The 19,533-nt window shown below is 37.8% G+C and overlaps 1 protein-coding gene and 1 long non-coding RNA gene across 2 annotated transcripts in view; both read left to right on the top strand.

Annotated features, from left to right (window-relative positions):
• PARD3B (par-3 family cell polarity regulator beta) overlaps positions 1-19,533 on the top strand; it is a 429,894-nt gene that overhangs the window by 29,455 nt on the left and 380,906 nt on the right. The window lies entirely within an intron of this gene.
• LOC138722593 (uncharacterized) lies at positions 14,053-17,557 on the top strand. Its single transcript, XR_011337730.1, has 3 exons — positions 14,053-14,144; positions 16,475-16,684; positions 17,390-17,557. It is a non-coding gene; the product is annotated as an uncharacterized lncRNA (long non-coding RNA).

The raw sequence follows: 19,533 nt of genomic DNA, 5'->3' as shown, positions 1-19,533 counted from the left end.
GCTGAAAGGAAATTTTTCTGCTATGCAGAAGATAGGTATAAAACATTTCCCTTTATATCATTGTATGCATGGGAGCCCGTGCTTGGCATCTGTCTTAAATGCATGAACTTAATGCACTTGTCCAGGTTTCCCTCTGATTGTATATGAAGTCCTGATTTCAAATGTTCAACAAACACCTGAGGAGACTAAAGACATAATGAAGCCCCGTGTTAATAAGTTAAAACTTGCTTAGTTTATAGGAAAAAATTAAAGTGTTAATAACTTCCTAGATCAGAACAATTCTGCTCTCTGAATACCTATAAAAATCTACAGGGAAAATACAGTCTCTGTCTAACCTATCTAACATATGTTTGTGTTTTGACAGGATTAAATGCAAGCAAAACATGTTTGCTGTTACGCTGTTACCAGCAGAGCCCCTCTCAAGTAGGGTGTGATGGTTTGCTGTCAGGGTGCTGGAAGGTGTGTGTGTGTGTTTGTTTTTGTAAGGCTGCTCTTGCAGTATCTGCAGTTTGGCCAACAAAGCTGTTAAACATCCAAAGGTACCATTTCCTGACCAGTGCTGCTGGCAAAAGATTTTGCTTGTCATCCTAGAAGGTGGTGTGTGTTTAACCTCTCCAGAGACTTGCATGTTAGCAGTTCCACTGATGTTCTAAGTGTGTGGTGGGGGTGTTCTGTGGGTTTTATGTTGCAGTTCGTTTAGTTGCCGTTTTATTTTTTTTTACAACAGTGGGAGGAAAAAAGGGTATGTGATTGCACTGATACTGAAACAGCAGGGTGCCAAAATGATCTTAGAAAGAGTTTTTACTCTCTACTCCTTTGTTAAATATAGGTGAGTTGTGTTTTTTTAACAGCAGCAGAAGCTGTTGAAGAACACGAAGTGACATCAGTGAAATGCTGAAACAGTGACATTATTTCAAGATTTGTAAAGACTCTAACTGTCATTTAAGTGTTTCTAATGATGATATCAAGTAAATGGTGTGAATTACGTGCAGTTCAGATACTTTTTTTAGCTAAGCATTTGATGAAACATTAAACAGCAAAATAAGTGAATTGATGTGCTGACTGGGTATAGCACTTATAAAGAAGTTATTTTCTGACCTGGGTTTGGCTCTGAAGGCCTTCAGGGTTTTTACCACTGTGAAAGTGATGACACTCTAAGGTGCAATGTTAATTTAAATTAAGTTATATTGAAGCGATTCTACTTTTGAAGAGTTTCTGTTCCCTCCAACCATCAAATTCCTCATGAAATGGAGAGGGAAATCAGATCTAAAGTAACCTTTAGGTAAGTAGAAAAGGTGTGGCTGAAGGTTATCTGAGGTGATAAGAAAAATGACTTACACAGGCTGAAAAATGGTAAACTGGAATCAAATGACAGGGGAAATGGGCAGGAGTATCTCAATATTTTGAAGAATAAACAGAAGGCTGTGGAATTCCGGAGGAATTTGCTTTAACAGAGTCACAGCATAGTGGTTTTATAAACTTCCCCTGTGAATCAGCAGCAGAGGCCTTGATGCTGGCTTGTTTAAATTACCTTCCAATGTGTCAGCAGAGCCTGAAAATGTCATGCTTTATGGATATTCTTGTTGTATGGCTTGATTCTCAAATATGCGATCCATGCAAGTAATGCATACTAAAGTTAGAGAAACGTGGTTTGAGCTCTGGACTTCTGTGTAAATGAGCTTTCTTGTATTTTCCCTAAGGGGTTGTAACTTTCTGATAATTGGAAGGCAGGATGGAGATTTTTCTTTTTCAGTTTGTGCAACAATATGTTACATTTTTTTAGGAAAAAACAAAGCCAAATATGTAAGTCTTAAGTAAAAATTCTCAGCTGTAACTATAGAAGTACATGCTGCAGTGTTTTTTTCTTTTTCTCATGTAGGCTGCTCTACAAGTTGTTGCATATTAGTCGACTTTTCCCCCAGAGAGGTTTTTCTTGCTTTTAAAAATACTTTCACTAGAAAGGATAAGTATGTGAGAGATGCCTGGGAGCAAAAAAGCAAATTAATGATGTTAGTTTCTTCTAAAGTGGAGGTAACATTTCAGGTGTTCAATGGACACAGGATAGTCCAGATTGGTCTGTTATAACTCAGATGTTCTGTCATTCATACAATCTGCACCAAAGAAAGCATGTATCAAAGAAAAAAAATAATTATAGCATTTTTATCTGTAGATGGTGAATGTTGCTCTGGACTAGGCTTCTTTGGTGATACATCAAGTTTTATTACTTTTATTTGATGAATACCATGGCCAAGTTATTGTTTTAACGTGTGTGCTTTCGCTGTTAAACTGGCTTCAGCAGACACTCTGCAAGCTCTTGATACTTAGTGTTTCTGGCAGAGTTTTGGTCACACTTCTGTAAGCTTGAATGCCTGGTTTGAGAGAACTGTTGTCCGGAGGCAGCCAATTCTTGTGTTTAGTTCCTTGGTGCTAATGAGGTAAAATGGGGATTAGTAGATCAAAAGCCTGGTATGTTCAAGTTGGGAAAAATGAAGTTGCAGAAACGAATGAAATGTATGCAAGGGCTGTTGTTCTTCGGGTTTTAATGTTTGGGGTTTTTTAAAGTATAATTTTCAGGCTGTGGTTAATATCTCTACCAGAATATATGTAGATATTTTTCTCTGTTACTCTTCCTTACTGCTTCTGCTTTTGCATTCGTATTTTGTGGTTTCCATAATGAGATTGTACAGATGAGTGGAAATCTTAAAATTTGATTAACAAAAAGGATAACTTAATAATTCATTCTTCTTTCAAACCCTAAATTGGTAAAAATGAAAATTTATTTAACTTCTATTGAGTGAAGTGATTACAGTCTCCAAAGGCGTGGCAGAGTGTTCTTATCTGTTAGATTCAGAGTATTCTGTTTCTTCCTCAGATAAATAATTTGTAATAAGTTTCATTTGTAAATTCCCGTAATCAAAGTTATTGGGATATGAAGGAGTTACTGCTGACAGTATTTTACATAAATATTCTTAGCTAATTCTCAGCAGTGAAGACTGGAAGATAAAACAACACTACTGTGAGTAAAACCTCCACTTAACTTCTGTTCGGTCAGGGAGTCCCAGCGTAAGCATTTTTTAGGTGTCTGATAATTAGCCATGTGTCACGTGTTCCCAAGGAAGTGTTAGGAATGGCATCTTTTAAAGATTAACTTTATCCTTTTCAGCACCTTAAGATACGGAGAAGAGATGAGAGGCACAAGAAAATCCTAGATGAAAACAAAATATCTGTCCTTTTGCGTTGTCTGTGATGATGGCTTTTCCTGTCATCTTGAGTCATGGGCTTTTTAACTTGTTCAAAAAGCAAGTGCCAAGGCTTGCTAAAAACTTGTGTTGAGTTTAACTAGGCTTCACCTGTAGTTTTAAAAACACACACACAGTGTCATTGGGGATAGGGGGGCTTGATTTGCATCCCTTTGAATTAAGATGGAGTTTGGTTTTGCTGTCAATGAAATAGCATACAGGGCAGTCAAGCTGCAGCCTATTTTTTAAAAAATGTTTTCACGCATTTCAGGAAGAAAAGGCATTTTGAGCCAATACTTGTTTAGGAAACAGATGTCTGATTTCACTTTTGTGTAGTAGCGTGTTTTGGGGGCTACCATGTATATATGTGTGTGTGTACATAAGGCTATTTTGATAGGAATTAGTCTGTTTATTTTTGAAGTGGGTTCTGAACTGTTGAGTATCAAAGGGAAGATGAAAAAAATCACCATCATTAGTACTTACTAAGCAACACTTTTTCAGTAATGCAGTTTCTTTTGGAATACAGATTATGAGGCTTTGCATTTTTATGAAATTTGTTTTAATTTGTTGCTGCAGAGGTGCCATGCATTATTCAAGATTATAAAATGATTTGGATTTCAGGAGCTTTTGGATTTGCTGATGAGGATTTCAAGCTGTGTAATTATGAAACTGTATGCACATAGGTTGGAAATTCAGAACTCATTAGTGTAATCATTAAAATAACCATTTTTAAAGTGTGGTATTACATTCCAGGCTGTGCAATTACACTATCGTGCTTTTGGTTACTGGGAACATTCTTATAATAAACTTCAGGTCTAGCAATGTGCTTCAAGCTAAGTTCATAGCTTTAAGAACAGACACCTGGTCAAATGTTACTTAGCTTATTAATGAAAATCCAGTTTTACAGATTTAGAGCCATAATGCAGTGCCTGTATGCATAAATTAACCTCCTATTTTGTAAGCTTTTATATATTTAGTGCTGTATACTGTAGTTTTTCTTAAAATAGATATTGTCTCGGAACACGTTACAAGGGTTACTTATTTCAGCTCTACCTACTTTAAAAGTAAGAACATGGTTATAAAGATTCTTACCAGATGGACTCCAAACGTTCATTTTTTTCAGTGTAGGATCTGAATATTGAACTGTGAACTTCTCTGAATATCTGTAACCACCAGAGTTTTTCCATTAGCTTCCTCGGGCTTTAAAAAGTGAATTAATTGTGACAGTGGATCTGTGACACTAATAAGATTCATGATAGTTTTAGAATAAGATTGCCTATTTAAATGCCAAGCGTGGGATTTTGGAGTAAAAATCCTTTTTATGCAAGATATATGCAAATCTGAAACTTGTGCTTTTCTAATTTGATTTTCTATTGATCCCTGTATTATCTGATTTGTGTTTTGGCATTCTAAATAAGAGTAGTAATAACACAGTAGGCAGGAGATTTGGGACCTAGTTCACTGGGCTTTTGGCTAGTTTTCAGCAGTATAACCATAAAGCTTTCTCTGACCTGAAAATGTGTTTTGTTATCTGAACACTAAGAACTGTAGCTAATTGGTGGTGGGACAACTGAAGCTGTTTGAGTTTGTTCCTTAAACAATGAGAGGGATGGGAGGAAGGAGGTCATTCTGAGTGCATCTGGTCACAAATGGTGGGTTGAATGGACATTCAAATGTCCTGATGACAAGTTGCTTAATGTCTCTTTGTCTAAGGATAACTCAGTGGAAGATGCTTATTCCTTCTGAATGTTTTTCCTTGATGTAACAAATACTTGTATATATTCCTTGATGCTTAAGTGTACTTCAGCACACATGTTAATGTTTACCAAGGGAGTTATATGCATTGTGAAAAATAATTTGGTGGACTGTCATGCTATAAAGTAAGCTGAGCTCTTAAATGCTTCACATAGTGGTTTGTAATATGCCTTGGAATAATTTCCCTTATCCTACTTAGATGGCAGATGGTTCTGTTCTTCCAATTCCCACGACTCTTCTCTCCAGAAAGTTGAAGCTTGTTTGAAATTTTGAAACGCTCATAGAAATTTCAGTTTGTTTCAGCAGTTGTGAACTATTTGGGATTTATGTTTTGGAACGTTCCTGTTATAATGGTGTACAAATGAGATGGCCTTTCACTCTTGTGAAAGCAAGTCCCTCCTAAAAGTTTAGATACAAACCAAAAGCAACTGAATTCTTGTGTGCAGGTTTGAGACATCAACTCTTATTTAAGATACAGTCAACACATTTGAGGAAAATACCATGTAAAGTGCACACATGATCTAGTTATGTACCAGCTTCCTGGTACAGGCAGTATTGAGCCTAGCAGAAAGCCTGCCTTAGCCTGACTTGAAAAGGTTGGGAAGGGCACTGTCTCTATACTTGAGCTGAGGAGGCTGCTTTGTAGCCAAAGTATAGTAGATTTCTACTGAAAGTTCCAAGTACATATGGGTTAGTGCCTGCTTTGTGGGTTGGAGAGGCCAGTGCATGACAGAGGCTGCAAGGACACTGTTTTTTCATTTACTTGTCATATAGTAAATATCTTTTGAGAACATGTGTGGATATGAGAACTTGCCTTCATCTTTTTGGGAGTTTAGAAGTTTGTATGTTCTGGAAAGACCCAGAAGGCTGACCGTGTTTTAACCTGCTTCTCTTCAGTGTTAATGCTTTTCTGTTGTTCATCCTGTTATCATTCTGCAAAAATGGCATTAATATAAAAATTAAGTTACAATAATTTGAAGACTTAAGTCTTGAGGGCTTTCAGTTTTCTTCCCTTTCTTCAAAGGCAGATGGAATAATAGTTCAACAATTTAAGTAAAAAAAAAAAAATCTTATCTTCATAATTAGACATTTGAGGGTCAAGATACAATGCTGTTTCTATGTAGTTGAAGTTCATCTAATTAGCCAAACAAAAATGAATTTTAAAAAAATTAAATTATAACAACTTCCTGAATGCCTTTTTTTTTTTTTTTAGAGTGACATGCAGGAATAAGTAGTCTAGCTGAAAAAAAAAGAAATAAAGTTAAAATATTCTGAACTTTCTGGCATGAGAATGTATTTGCAGTGCTTCCACATTCTCCAAGCCCTTAACTGAATCCATTCAATGCTGGCTCCACATGCACCCATTTGTTTGTTTTGGTTTTTTTATTCTGTTGAAGCTCTTAGAGCTGTTGTCTTGCTGTTCTAATACTAGTAGACTGATTTTTCCTCTTTGAAACCAGACTCTCTTAAGACATTTAGTTGCGTCCTTGTTTTTAGAGTTTCTTTCACTGTAAGGAAATAAGCCAGGTAATCCAGAAGTCAAAGCTGAGGAAGAATAGCTGACTGTGAGGAGGAGAGTGAGTGATGCAGGAATTGACTGACTCTTCCTGTTTATTGATCATTTCGCAACAGTAGCTACATTGGTTGCGTGAGAAGCAGAGATCAGAACAACTCTTTTTAAAAACGTGCTGACTTTGAAGGAGGGACTTGTCGGGAAGTGTTTAAAGGCTATCTTAATGCTAGGTTTGTGTGGCAAATCTTACTGACCACAGGAGGACACCAGACACTTCAAGTTCACTTTTGCTCTTGAGTAGTGGATAATGCTTCTTATTGTATATCCATGTCTCTGAATGTCTGCATTATTTTTCTTTTGGGGTTTAGCTTGTGACCACAGTCTTCTTTTCTAGTGGAAGAATTGTCTGTTCATATAACTGAAAGATAGCTACATGAAGGAAGAAAAGTCGATGATATTTTCCTTGGGTTTGAAGAGTTTGCAGCTTTCAGAAATTTACGGCATTATCTGAAAATATGAGAGATTCTGCAAGTCACTCAGGCTTGAGAATTAACGTGGAATGTCTGAATCTGAAGGATCGCTGAAATTTATCTGTTGTAACCATTTTGGAAGAGTGTGAAAGAATTGGTGTGAAGAGCAAAGGAGACTTTTAAGAAAAGATTTTGGAGTGTGCTTGCCTTTGCCTGTGCCAAGGGCAGGTCCTGCAGCAGAAAAGGAAGCATCTTGTCTCAGAAACAGCAGGTGCAGTAGCTGAAAGCCTGAGTTTGCAATGAGGATGCACCGTTCTGGCTATTGGAAGTCGGTTTGCGGAGGAAGACCAGGTTGTGCAGTACAAGTGCAACTGTGAACTTGACTGTTCTCTGCTCTTACCTTAGGTCAAGCCTTGCAGCCAGAGAACAACTGCAGCACAAAAATGCAAAGCTCTGAGGGGTTGCCTTGTGCTATTACTACTTTGGGAGAGTATGCTAGAACCGAAGGAAGAAAATTAGTGCTTGTAGGTTGCCTCTAGGTTGTGCAGTTAAGGCTCCTTGGTCAATTTTACTCTGACTTCCTGTGCCAGAAGAAACTGTAGGATAAAAAAAAAAAAAAGTCTGGTAAAGAAATGCTTGATATCTATAGCTGAGTCTCGGGGGATAAAAACTAACCTTTTACTTTACATATGTTTAAAATATATTTGTCTTATGGTAGAAAAAATGACAAGAAATGCCAGTTACAAACAATATATTGCACAGGGTAATCCTAAAAAATTATTTTTTAGAATTGGTGAAGTTTTGTTTGTGGATGCTTTTTCTGTTGCATCTTGAAAACTGAGTTGAGGACTAGCAATAGAAAAAACTAAAATAAAAATGCATTAAAAAATAGCCAAGTATGCAGATGTGCATTATGTGGTTTTCTAGAACAGCATAAAATAGTACATGGCCTTACACCCCTGTCTTTGCAAGGCTATAGTTTTTTTCACATGGTGTGTGTTTTGTTACTGTTTAAAAGTAGCTCATTTTAAATCTATAGGTTTGTTTGTCATTTTACTCTCCTCCTCTAAACAAAATAATTTAATGTTTTCCTTGCTTTTTGAAATGAAAGAATAGCTAACTTTTTGATGAACTCAGGTTCTACTCTTATATGATTGTCCTGTTTTTAGATAGGATACAGTTATTTTTCTTCCTAGTAGCTGGTATAGTACTACGTTTTGAATTTAGGATGAGAGTAATGTTGATAACACACCAATATGTGTGCTGTTGCTAAGCGGTGCTTAGGCAGTGTCAAGAATTTCTCAGCTTCCCGTACTCCTCTGCCAGTGAGTGGGCTGGGGGTGTGCAAGAAGCTGGGAGGGGACGAAGCCAGGACAGCTGAACCCGACTGACCCGAGAGGTGTTCATACCATGTGGCATCGTGCTGAACAATAAAATGGGGCCGCTGGCCCAGGGCAGCTCAAAGACTGGCTGGGCATCCATCAGTGAGTGATGAACAACTGTATTGTGCATCACTTGGTTTGTATATTCTTTTATCATTATTGTTATTATTTTCTCTGGATTTTATGTCCTATTAAATTGTCTTTATCTCTACCCGTGAGTTTTACCTTTTTCTGATTCGCTCTCCCTTCCCTCTGAAGGGGCAGTGAGCGAATGGGTGTGTGATGTTCAGCTGCCTGATGGGTTAAACCACAATGATTATTTATCAGGCTATAATAATTATAGTAAGTAGTACATTTTTTAAAAAAGTATACTTCTTCCAGTGTGGTTTTATCTTTAAGGTAAATTCCTAAGAGGATAATAAAATACACCATGGTAGATCACGCAGTCAAGTTGCTAATCATTTTCTTGGAAGAACCTCCATTAGAGAAGGTTAAGACTTGCTCTTCTTTTGCAAGTCTTTTTTGTCCTCGTTTGTTGATTGAGGTCCGAAGCTTAAACTGTTAGGTTTATCTTGACCTAGGTCATATTAGTGATGCTTTCAAGTTATGATTGCTTGCCTTCCTGGGACTGCACAGAGATCACTGATAAGGAATCAAAGAACTGAATTTCAGAGTACTGAGATTTTCCTGATCTTCATGTTTTACATGTTTAAAATTGGAGGAGTCTTTCATATGTTGCTAATGCATTTTATATTAACACTTCTGAAATTTTTTTCTTAGATGGCATGTTTTTTCTTCCATCATTTTATGTTTGGCCTTTAAGGACTATTTCCCCAAGCTTTCGTTTATCTCTAATATCTACTCCATAGCAATCAAAGCTGTAAGGAAAAAAAGCATATGATCGAGAAGTTCCTAACGCTCTGTATAGAATAATGACAGTGAGATGAACAAACAATGCAGCAACAGGAACCAGGTGTCTTAAGGTACTTTACTGTCCCTTTGTGACATTGATGCTAAACTGCTGAAGGTAGGTATGAAATGTTTTATGTGAGGAGCTTTGATCACTATGTGTGGTGAACTTAGTTACAAGTTATCAGATCTATATGAAACTAAAGCTGACTGAAACCCACTGACTTTATTTATAATCCTTGTACAGAACTGTGGTTCTTATTTCTGTCCCACCTCCCTGCAAATGGGTTATGGTAACTGATGAATAAAGGGATGAAGAATTTTAAATTCTCCTTTTAGATGACAGCTTCTGTTTTGTTATTCTGTACAGTAGTGTTATTCTGTGCAATAGCAGCATTCACTTAATGACAATTCAAGTAATACCTTCATAGCTGGAATTTTGTTGAGTCTCATGTATAAACACAAAGTGGAAAAGTACAATAATTTGGAGACAGTAGCAATTAATCTAAGAAATCAACTATGAAGTGTGCTTCAGCAAAGGTTTTTTTCTTTTTTTCCCCTCTAAAAGGTTGAGGTTTTTTTTGCTTTTGTGAAGACTAAATCCCACAAAGATAAGCAATTTTTCTGCTCAGAATCCCTTCTTCATAACCTTCCCTGTTCTGTCCAGCCCTCATGAAGCTGGCTTGAGAGATCAGTCTCCTTACTGTCTTTGAGTGATTCGTGTTCATATCTCCCTATGAGCGTTTTGGAATGCTTTCCTATTTTATGATGTCAAAGAAAGGATGGCAGTGGTTGCGTACAGCTTTACTTATATAGCCTGGTAGGTTGCTTCTGTCTCTGGAAAAGGGAATTTTACTTCACTGTATGAAGGCTTTGCTTCCAGTAGGGCTGCTAAAAGACAAGGAGTATTTCTTAGTTGTAGTTTTGCTTTAGCTGTGGGTTCGTGGCAGCCTTGAGCTGACCTAAGTGTGCACTTGCTTTCAGAAGAGACAGTGTTGTCTATCTCCACCCAGTCCTGCTACTCTCTTGCCTGTTGAACTCTACAGGAACTGATCTGCATTTAACTAGTCTGATACAAACATAAAACTTCCTTTTACCAGAACAGTTTCCTGAAGTAGTTCCTTCTGTGAGTTCTGTGCCTGCCAAGAGGGGTGAGGAGTGGCAGTTGTTCTTGGAGGAGGGAGGAAGGTGATGCTGCTGGTATTCATGAGGTTTATAAGGAGTTGAGACTCCTGTTCTTTACTTGCAACCACTATGGGAAGAACATGAGTTTCAAATTGTGTTACTAGGCAATAATACCCTTTGCTCCCAGGGAGAATGAGCCTCTTGGATATATCCTCTTGTCCTGCCTTGTAGGGACGGCTCTTCAGAGATGTTTTAGGATTAGGTGTGTGTTTAGGATTAGGGGTGTGTGTGGACGTTTTTGTTTCGTAACTTTGTATACAGCTTTATCTAAATGAAGATTTGCAAACAATGAGCTCTTTCCTGAAGTGAAAATGAAGAGTTGGTTTTCACTTCCTTGGACAAAAGAAAAAAAAAAAAAGTGTGGAAAAGGATTATAGAGCAGCACAAAGGGTTTTGTAACTATGCTGATTAGCCATGCCACTTCAAAGTGTAGAAATCTTCATGGTTGCCCACATACAAGAGAGGAAAACCTGATAATTGCAGCATTTGGAACCCCAGCTTTTCTTCATTAAAACTAATGAGGATATGAATAATTCTGCAGTTTGAAGGTTTTAAAAGTAGTATAAGAGCTGGAAATAGAGACTATAGGCTGACTGAAAAGAATATCCTTGTGCTGTGATACTTAACTGACAGTGGCTGTTTCCAAAAATGAAATTACATTTATCTGTCAGTAGGCACTGGGAGAGTTATGTCAAAAGGTTCAGAATGGTCTGGATCATTATAAACATTAACTTTAAGGTGTTTGTGAGCTGCTTTAACTATATTCTGGTAATAGAATAGGGCTTGAAAGCTCATGTGCATAAATGCAGCAGACCTACCTGGCTGGTAATCTCATAGTGGAAGAGGAGAGGATGAGGATGGCTGTGTCCACAGCCTTCCTGGTAGCGAAGGCATGGCATGTCTTTTGGTCCTAGAATTACTCCTGCTTATCCTTGTATTAATACAGATAGAAACATGTGCTGTCAAACCCTCTTGAAAGTTCAAGTGAGAATTGTTTTCTTCTGGCTTATTTATTACTTTAAAGCTAAAAATTAGTAAAAAATGTAATTCAATCCTTTTTAAAATCGTCCCAAATGTCTAAAGTGCATGAATAAATGCTTCCAACTATTCCTTTTTCTGTTGGCTGTGCAATTAGTAACACTAGCCACTCTTTGGAGGATAGCTGAGAATATAAACATTCTTTCAATATCTTCAAATCCTACAAGGTGGAATTGAGAAATAATAACAAACAGTATGTGTTGGATCTTTATCTTGTGTTAACATTAGATTGCACTGTCAACAGTGGGTGTTACTGGGACTCTCACTACTTGGCTTTTTCCCCAGTATGTTCCTTACTCTTAAGAAACAAAAAACCCCACCAACCTAGAATGGTACTGCGAACGCACTATAAACATTGTCATAGTTGGCTGGTAAATGTATTCTGCAGTACACGTTTTCAAGCAGTGGAAAACAGTTTTATTCAGTTAAAGGAAGACACATTATTGATAGTTCGATTTTCTCTGTATCAGATACAATCTGTTAAAGGTGATGAGCTGTTTATTTCTACTGTATTGTTCTGAAAGTGTGAACATTTGAAAGTAAACCCAGTAGGTTGCTCATCTCTCAAGAAAAACAAAAACATCTTTTAGCCCTCTGTGATCTTTATGTGCTCTCATTTGTTGTCCCTAATTCTCAGGACTGCATATTACCCTTACCTTTCCTATCTGACCTAGCTCCCATTCCTTCTTTTTAATTTATCTTTATATCTGAATTGTTTAGGTAAGGTCTTCCATGTCAGTTGAACATGTTTGTTTAAAACAATACCAAGAAAAAAAAAAATCAGGTGCAGATGCACCTAGATGCTTAAATACCACTAAAAACCAAATGCTTGTCCCAAGCAGTTGAAGTCTGCTAGGGTGGACTCTGGAGCTGCAGACGGAATTAGACCTGTGGTTCTAGTGGGGGACACTTACAAGCAAGGCTGAATAGGGCTCGTTTTGGCAAATACCTGAATCATTTGCCGGACTTTCTATCAGAAATTAGTAACCAGTTACAGACCTTTGCTTTGTGCGGAGTGGGTAGTGAGTAGAACGTCCCTCCCATTTAGGAATGGAAGTAGATCTTTCCTTTGTCTCTTGGCTATTCTTCGATTAAAGAAGAGAAGCTAAGGTTTTTCTCACGTGGCATGACTCAGTGTTTGAAAGTGATTGATGTAAGTACAGACAGTATCAGATCAAATGTAGGAAAACTATAGTATAACAAAATTGGATGTATTCTATGTTCTTCACTGCCAATAGCTCTTCTGAAATGTTGAGAGTTTAGCAAGGAGCTCTTTGAGATAATAGGTAGCAAGATATATTTAGGCTGTAGTCTCTTTGGTTTTCCGTTACCATTGCTGAATCCCTTTGAATCATGCTTTCCAGAGAACTGTTCCCATTTCTGAAGGTGCAAGCCATGTTTCTTATTCCTCTTTATTTTTCTTCATGTTAATTCTCTTGTCTTCAGCAGCTGTCTTGCCAGGAAAAATAGATACAAGATAGTTGGTTGCATGAACATATTGCAGACAAGACAATTTCTTTAATAAAGTCTAACACAAAGTCTGAGAGGCTCTGTCAGAATGGCAAACAACTGCTTATGCAAGCTGAGATTGCCAAGTTTCAGAGGAGATTGCTTTATTTTGGCAAAGTACTGGAGCGCATAAGGAACATCTTAAATATCTTTTTTTGGCACTTCACGAACAACAGATTTATTAAACCTTGTCACCTATGCTTTATGGAAGACTGTAGGTGCAGAGCTGGATGAATTGCAAGAGGCAGACGGTGCTTGAAAATGTCCACAGCCAGTTCAGAAGTGTTTGTAGCAGTAAAATTTACTCTGTGTGGAGAAGGTCAGCCACAAATACAGCTGCTGGGCCGTGGGATTTGTATGCCAGAGTCCTTTTCTGTTGTGTGTTCCTGCTCATAGTAAAGAAAGGCTCCAGGGTCACGTTCTGCAAACAAGGCTTTTAATAGGTACTATATGCTGACTCTCGGCTGGAAAGCATGCATCTTCATGTGTTTGTGTTTTTGCTGGTGGTGCTTTTCAGAGTCTAACTTTGGGAAACTTGGCACTGTAACCCGAAATAATGGGAGATCTAAACATCAGATATTGGTTGTCCTGGAGCAGCCAGGCTGCTGACAGTTGTAAACCAGGAAGCAATCTCTCTGTAGGACAGAAGCCACGAGACAGGTAGCACGCCTTGTGGAAAACCGAGGAGACAGGAGCAGTCTACAGTCAGGAAAGCAGGAGTCCCTGCTTTATAGATTTCAGTTACCTGGCCAAAGATTGGGCTTTTAGCTGGTTTCCAAAGGAGCTTGCTTCAGGAGCAAGCCAACTGGACCTTTCACACCTTTAGCCTAGAGAATGAATTACCTAGTAGTGTGGTAAGCCATGGTGTTTGAATCTCTGATGCCGATACGACTTAAGCAATATGCTGTTACATGGCTTGTGCTAATGATGTGTGTGATTTCTTGGAGCTGTATTTGAGTTAGAATGAATGTCACTCCATGTAGCCTGCCACTGCCTTCTGCCTATATTACACAAAGGTATCATGGAGACTGCAATGGCTGGTGGCACTGGGACATCGTCTCTCTTTTCATTATCACCTTCTCTTCACTGCAGAGGGAACTTCACTTCTCCTTCGCTTTCTCTCCAAGGCCCCCAGATCCCCAAGGTAGGTGTGGGCAGTGTGTATATGACTGTTGGGTCTCCAGCTGTTGTCCCTGTCACTGAGCAGCGGGCAGTGGGGGCTGTTGTTGCTAATGGCGTGGTACTGGATAGTTAGCAGTGCTAAACATTGTGGCAAGGTTTTGCCATCTTGTAAATCTGAAGTCCGAGTACAGATGTCGCTGGAGTACATCAGTCTATCGTTATAAGTCTTTGAACTCCATTAATTCTGCTGCTGATCATGTAATCAAGTCCCCTTGTAAAGACTGTGTGGGTGCAGGGTATGACAAGGCTTGTGCTTTTGCTTTGTGTGTCTTGTGTGCGTCCTGGGCTGTCATTTGCTGCTCCCATGTTCTCTCCCCTCTTTTGCAACCTGATGTATGATATTTGAGTGCTGGTGAAGCTGCTTCTTGCCCCCTTCAGTCATTAGCTCACTGTTACTGACAACGTAAAACTGCTGGCCGGTGCACGGTGCGTTGTGTCTTTAAATGGTTTTGTACATGTCATATATCTAAAAAGAAAGATTTTTGAAAGAAGACTTGAAAACCCATCAAAGTGGTAGAATAATGACCAGCATGTTGAATGCATGGACTTTTTAAGCAATTAAACATTTTCAGGAGGGGAAGAAAACTATTGCTTTGGAGTCATCTAGCGCTTTTTATTATTTGTAATAGCTAGTGTTTTGTTGGCTTGCTAGCATTGAGAAATTTGTAACAAAGTTTTTTATAGTGGGTGTAAGAGACCTATTTTAACTTGTACAAAAATTGCCGTTTCTATTAATTATTGATCTGTTCTTCCTAGTTGTTAATTACGAAAGACTTTGTTACAAATTTCTATATTGTTCAGTTTTTTTGTTACTCCACACACTGGCTTTCAACAGTGCAAAATGTGAACAAACTTAACAGTTAAATAGTGTGATCACATATATTTTATTTTTTTAGATAGTGTTTTTTATTGTTTTTTTGACCAAATTCTGTAGAAGGCAGGATATCTTCATTCCTCTGTCTGGATGAGCTTCAGTGTTGTGGAGAATGATATGCAGTCTGCAGTGGCTTGGAGTGTAACTCCTGTGTAGTTATATATTGGTTGGAGTTTGTGCTGTATGTTCAGTTGAAAACTTCTGCTTCAGCTAAGAGTGGAACCGAAGAAACAGAACTAACTTTCTAAATGACACATGAATAGATAATTTGTAATTGAAAAATTCAGAAACATTTGGAGAAAAATCTTAAGTCAACGTATAATTATTTTTTTTCCCAAAAGTGATTTTTTTTTTTTTTTAAAGTGAGTGGAAAACTTTTGATTCCTAGATGTGACCCCATTTGAACACTAAATCTTTTGGTCCTGTTTTGTAATCCCTCTAGACAACGTCTGTGTGTTATTTGATTTTGGGCCCCTGCGTGTGCTGTGCCTTGTACCTCAGCACATGGTCCTTTTCCTTTAGATTTTAAATACATTGTTGGAGGGTGCATGTTGATTCCTGTGTTCTGGATCAAATTGTAAATTTGAAAGAAGTGATGCACAACATGACTTTCAAAATTTGTTAAGAGGTGTGTTGTAAGTGAATGTGCTAATAAAAGGCTCCTGAAGTATTTTTTGGTGGTGAGGGCAGATATGAAAAAAACATGAGTCTCTGTAGTATTATCTTGATGATACATGGCTGAAGAGTGTGGGCCTCCAACTGCTCTAGCTCCCTGTTCCCAGTAATTTAAGCTTGATTATTTAGATGTTAAACATATATATTTGGGGTTTTTTTTCCCTATGTTGTTCCGGCAACTTGGAAAAATTGCTTAGGTTTCTATGTACAAAAATATATATTGTATATATGTATGTTTTGATTGCAAGAAAATAGGTAATTAAACTGATATGGTTTATGTGGAGTTCTGTAGATACAAATAGCATAGAAATTTTAACATTTATGGATTAGATTCCATATGAACTCTAAAGCATGTGTAGCCTTCAAATCACAGGTCACCAGTGTCTGGCTCAACAAACCTTATTTGAAAAACTGTGTTTTTCTCTGTGAGCTTGCCTGTTGTCTTCCTTTTGCTATTACTTTCTTTTTTCCTTTCCCAGAACAAAGCCAGTGAAAACTCCCAACTCTGTTGAATGATTCTAAAGCTTTAAAATGTTAAGTCTTCTGTGATGGGCTTTCTGACCACGTGATGCTGTGTTGAGGTCTGTGTGCATTGGTTGGAGCAAAACTAAGCAACTGAAAAAAATAGTCTTTGAATGCTTTCATAAATGCACGTCTCTTGGTCTGTTTTTAGGAGGCTGAAGGAGAAACAAGGTTTCTGTGCATCCTTTAGCTTGGACTTGTCTGCTGTATTCCCCTTGCAGGGTCCTTGTGGGCTGAGAAATGGCTGCATTGCATCAGTATAGGCAAGGAGCAAACTGAACTGGGGCTTTTCTTGTTTTATCCTAAGCACAGTGTTGGACTCTATGTTGTCCCTTCTTGGGAGAAGGGAAAAGGACAGGAGGAAAGAGGGAGGAGAGTTTCATTGTCTCTAAAACTCCTTGGAGTTTTACAGTCTCCTCATGATTAAGCAAGTAAGTGACCAATTTTGTGTATGTTTTGTGATTTTCTTTAAAAATCTGATGAAAAATGAGTATTTGAGAAGCTAAATTTTAATTTGATATCCACTTGATAGCTCTGTACTGGATTGCTCCTGCCATTGATTTTACTTTTTAAAACACTGTTTTACAGCCTACTTAAAAATGATTTTCCTGCATGTGGGGAAATAGTGAAGTGATTAAACACATTTGGGTTTATGCATAAATTTTCTAAAATTAACTTTCTCTTTCACACTAATCTTTCTTGTCTTTAATTGGGTTGAAATGTGTGAGAGGAAAAAGGGTTTGATAGGGAACAATTTTTCAGAGAGCGGTTTAACTACAGAGCACATACAAGGATTGTTAGATATGCTTGGGCCCAGGGAGGTGAGAACCTTCTGTTAAAAGGGGAAATATTTTTGTATTGGCTTCTACTACATTGTTTTTGAGTAAATCACCTGCTATTTCCACGCTTTTGTACCTCTCAGTCCAGTAGAGTATTTCAGGTGTGCTGCAGTTAGGAACAAAATATCCTATCACTTCAAGAATAAAAAGTCCTCAATCATAAAATTGAGGTTGTCACCTACCATGTTATTATGGATGCATTTAGTGCTAATTAGTTTACATTTCCCTTTTTTCCTTATTTCTACCACAGAGTTTGCAAACTTATTTACTAACAGCAATACTCACTGATCTTTTCAGTCCTCAAACATGTCTAGGAAATGAACTAGCTCGTGACCCGCTTCCACAAAGCATGAGAAATTCTGGAAGGTGCCCAACAGTAGGACACATTTTGGGAAGAAACGTAACTATGATGAAAATGGAGGTGAAATATACTTATATGTGTATCTTGCTGTATTAGACTGTGAAATAGTGGAATAAACAATTTAAATACTTTGTAGCTGTGACTCTCTTTTTGGCTTTATTTACAGCTGAATTCCTATCCCCTCCTTTCTTCTCAGTAGAATTGTTTCCTGTTTGGAGATTCTTTTCCAGTGCTGCATAGGAAGCTAACTTGTTTCAGGTGTATGTATATAAACTTTAACCCCAAAGCAAATGTGTTTACCCTAAGGAACTTTTTACCTTCAACTCCATCATCTTTGTTTTCAAAGTATGTTTACTGCTATAATAAACTATATTTTTTCAGTTAACTGGAATTTATGAAGCCTATCTTGGGATCAGCATTCAGTCTTTCACCTGCTGTAACAAATTTGAGACACATGGTTATGCGTTTCGTGTTCAACTTTTCACTTGCGAGTAAGTGATTAATCTTTCTTCTTGTCATGTTTCATGTCACAGTAGCACTGTCGTTTTCTCCCTCTGACAGCCTGACACTGTTTAAACATCAGTCTAATTTTGCACATAAGCCAGTTTAAGAGAAGGCAAAAAAAATTATCACGTGAGGCATGTCACAATAACTTATTTTCAGAAGCAGCCGGCTTGCGGAAGGCACAACTTGCTCTATTCTGTCTTGATTTCTGCTGACAGCAGGCTGTGGTGTTAAACACATATAACAAAAATCAGGAGTATTTCAGACAACAGAAGTATGGGAGAGTACATGTCTTACTGTGAAACAAAAATCAAAGCTTGTTGAAGGGAGAAGGTGGTGGAGCCCATATATGATTGATTTGTACTGGTATCTCTCTCTTTTTAGGGAAAACGTCTGTTTTATGCCATGTGTTTTAAGATTTACAGTTTTCTTAATATGCTGTAGTTCTTGATGCGAGTCTTGCCCTTCGCCTTCATCTTCAGAATTCATTCCTTCATCTTCATCTTGAGAATGACATTTAAAAATGTGGATTTTACCCTTCTGTTTTGTAAGCTGACAGTAAGTCACATGGAGGTCATGTCTAAAATAGGAATGATCTGTTAGGAATGGCTTCTGTGTCCGGTGTATGAAATCTTCTCTGTACTGTTCCTTACTCTGTCATCTTAGGTACATTTGTATGACAAATTCTTCCTTTTTTCTCCCTTTTAAGAACCAGCATCCCATAACAAAATGAGAAAATAAAGCTATTTTGTTTCCTTTTTAATTAAGTTACACAAGCATCTAGAAGCAACACCTGTGATGGGTCAAGAATGTAACTTGTAAATAAACTTCATACACAGTTACATATTAAAACTGTTATTACCTCAGTATTCCTGGAGGTGCGTGAAGATGTTATCCATCCAATATGTATGGTATGCAGTGCTGCCCTAATGACAGGACAGCTTAAGGAATACCGTTGTACTTGGACATGTCCATCCGGAAAATTAGAAAGAACAAGAGAAGACGAGAAGAGCACAAAGCCTTTCAGCTAACTTTTGGTAAGGTGTAGGGTGTTAAATTTGATTTGTGTATTTTGTGGCTGCTTGCTTATTTCTCTTCAATGCGAACAAAGCATTTACCAGATTATAATAAGATTATAATTAGGTTACATGGGCTTCCTAGAATAGGGATGGTATTGTCAATAAAATGTGTTGATAGATCAAGGTTTTAATTAAGCTCTGGTCTGTTCCACTTCCCTGAAAGCATCCTGGACTGCTTCTGTGCCTCAGCATTGAGAATGAAAAATTCAGAGAATACCTGTCTGTAAAACATCTCCAGTCCAACGTCCATTCTTTGCTCAGCGGTTCAGGTTTAGCATTCTGTTTTTTCATTTTTATTTACTCTCCAATTTTTTGCAACTCTGAATGTTCAAAGGAAAGCCACGATATAGGAATTTCAGAGTTTATTATAATCACAAATATAGTTTTCAGTTTTTCTTCCATGTATCTGTCTTGTCTGTGCTAGAATGGGAGATCTCAAAAAAGGGTCTGTGTTCAGAAAGGAAGGAATTCCCTCTTAACAGGCCCAGTTTTCCAAA

Source organism: Phaenicophaeus curvirostris, chromosome 7 (genome assembly GCF_032191515.1).
Source record: "Phaenicophaeus curvirostris isolate KB17595 chromosome 7, BPBGC_Pcur_1.0, whole genome shotgun sequence".
Lineage (NCBI taxonomy): Eukaryota > Metazoa > Chordata > Aves > Cuculiformes > Cuculidae > Phaenicophaeus > Phaenicophaeus curvirostris.
Note: the sequence above shows the minus strand (reverse complement) of the source record. Positions and strands in the feature narration are given on the sequence as shown.